The sequence below is a fragment of the Carlito syrichta genome, unplaced genomic scaffold (assembly GCF_000164805.1).
Source record: "Carlito syrichta isolate Samal-C Ts95f unplaced genomic scaffold, Tarsius_syrichta-2.0.1 Scaffold315709, whole genome shotgun sequence".
Classification (NCBI taxonomy): domain Eukaryota; kingdom Metazoa; phylum Chordata; class Mammalia; order Primates; family Tarsiidae; genus Carlito; species Carlito syrichta.
Window position 1 is genome coordinate 282,370 of NW_007259805.1, and position 2,497 is coordinate 284,866.

Sequence of the window (2,497 nt, forward strand, 5' to 3'; positions counted from 1 at the left end):
AAATATTTATACTTTTATCAGCATTGTATATTTCACTTTCCTCAATCCTAATACACGGTATTAATTTAAAATTTCTGTCAATCTAATGAATATGAAATGATATCTCAGGACAATCATGCTATGATTCTCCCAGTGGGCACGTTGTATAGTTGTATGCCTGTTAAATAAATATGTATGTTTCTCTCCTATTAATCAGCCTCAGGTAAGTGATTTTTGAACCTCCAGGGGGGCTAAAGGGCTTTGGCCCCTACACCACTCATTTCTGGAGAGCTAGTAACTTGGAAGCTTGCAAGGAAATATGTTGAAAAACTTTTATTAATTTCCAGCATAACTGAAGCAGGTATTATTCAATTTCCAACCTTCCACAAATTTACATAAGCCTTCTCTTATTCTGAAACTAAAATTCTTGGAGTTCTTCTGAAAGATATGCAAAAATACTAGAGTTTTCATTGTCTTTTTTTTTTAAAACAGGATTTATTGAGAGGACAGAAAAGCTCCCACAGTGGAAGAGGACCCGAAGGGGCTGCCCTAGAGTTTTCATGAAGGAAACTGGAGGTTGGTGAAGAAAAAACATTTTGTGTTATGGGAAAAAGAGCACAGAACTTGGAGAGTCACAGAACTGGAGTTCTAACTTTTTTTTGAGCTGCGGTTGTATCAACTCTAAAATGGGAATAAAGGGGTTCTCTTACATCGACTGCCTAAGAGTCACGCTGTAAGAAGCAACAACCTCTCCTCGTCATCTCTGCCATCCACTCAGCAGCCACGAAGCAGCAACCATGCGTGAGTGCATCTCCATCCACGTTGGCCATGCTGGTGTCCAGATCGGCAATGCCTGCTGGGAGCTCTATTGTCTGGAACACGGCATCCAGCCCAATGGCCACATGACAAGTGACAAGACCATTGGGGGAGGAGATGACTCCCTCAACACCTTCTTCAGTGAGACGGGCGCTGGCAAGTATGTGCCCAGGGCAGTGTTTGTAGACCTGGAACCCATGGTCATTGAAGTTCGCACTGGCACCTACCTCCAGCTCTTCCACCCTGAGCAGCTCATCACAGGAAAGGAAGATGCTGCCTGCCAAAAACTATGCCCGAGGGCATTACACCATTGGCAAGGAGATCATTGACCTTGTCTTAGACTGAATTTGCAAGCTGGCTGACCAGTGCACAGGTCTTCAGGGCTTCTTGGTTTTCCACAGCTTTGGTGGGGGAACTGGGTCCCTGCTGATGGAACGTCTCTCTGTGGATTAATGGCAAGAAGTCCAAGCTAGAGTTCTCCATCTACCCAGCCCCCCAGGTTTACACAGCTGTGGTTGAGCCCTACAACTCCATCCTCACCACCCACACCACCCTGGAGCACTCTGATTGTGCCTTCATGGTAGACAATGAGGCCATCTATGACATCTGTTGTAGAAACTTCGATATCGAGCGCCCGACCTACACTAACCTTAACCGCCTTATTAGCCAGATTGTGTCCTCCATCACTGCTTCCCTCAGATTTGATGGAGCTCTGAATGTTGACCTGACAGAATTCCAGACCAACCTGGTGCCCTATCCCCGCATCCACTTCCCTCTGGCGACATACGCCCCTGTGATCTCTGCTGAGAAAGCCTACCATGAACAACTTTCTGTAGCAGAGATTACCAATGCTTGCTTTGAGTCAGCCAACCAGATGGTGAAATGTGACCCTCGCCATGGTAAATACATGGCTTGCTGCCTGTTGTACCGTGGTGATGTGGTTCCCAAAGACGTCAATGCTGCCATTGCCACCATCAAGACCAAGCGTACCATCTAGTTTGTGAATTGGTGTCCCGCTTGCTTCAAGTTTGGCATTAATTACCAGCCTCCCACCTTGGTGCCTGGTGGAGACCTGGCCAAGGTACAGAGAGCTGTGTGCATGCTGAGCAATACCACAGCCTTTGCTGAGGCCTGGGCTCGCCTAGATCACAAGTTTGACCTGATGTATGCCAAGCGTACATTTGTTCACTGGTACGTGGGAGAGGGGAAGGAGGAAGGAGAGTTGTCTGAGGCCCGTGAGGACATGGCTGCACTTGAGAAGGATTATGAGGAGGTTGGTGTGGATTCTACTGAAGGAGAGAGAGAGGAAGAAGGAGAAAAATACTACAGTTAAAATGTCACAAAGGTGCTGCTTTTACAGGGAAGCCTATTCTGTTTTAAACATTGAGGAGTTGTGGTCTGATCAGTTAATTTGTATGTAGCAGTGTATGCTCTCATATACAATTACTGACCTATGCTTTAAAACATGAACGCGAGCCCAGCAGGTCAAGGCTGCAGTGGCTGTGAGTGTGCCACTGCACTCCAACCTAGGCGACAGAGTGAGACTCCAACACAAAAATAAAAATAAAAAATAAAATAAATAAAATAAAATGCTTAATTTAGACTGGGCTCGGTGGCTCAGCCTGTAATCCCAGCACTTTGGGAGGCTTAGGTGAGTGGATTGCCTGAGCCCGCGGGTTCGAGACCTGCCTGGGCAACTTGG

At 46.5% G+C, this 2,497-nt stretch overlaps 1 pseudogene across 1 annotated transcript; it reads left to right on the top strand.

The window, feature by feature from the left end:
- The first annotated feature begins 684 nt into the window (after positions 1 to 684).
- LOC103275774 lies at positions 685 to 2,262 on the top strand (annotated as a pseudogene). Its single transcript, XR_505335.2, has one exon. The product of XR_505335.2 is annotated as a tubulin alpha-1C chain pseudogene (transcript).
- The last annotated feature ends 235 nt before the right edge of the window (positions 2,263 to 2,497 follow it).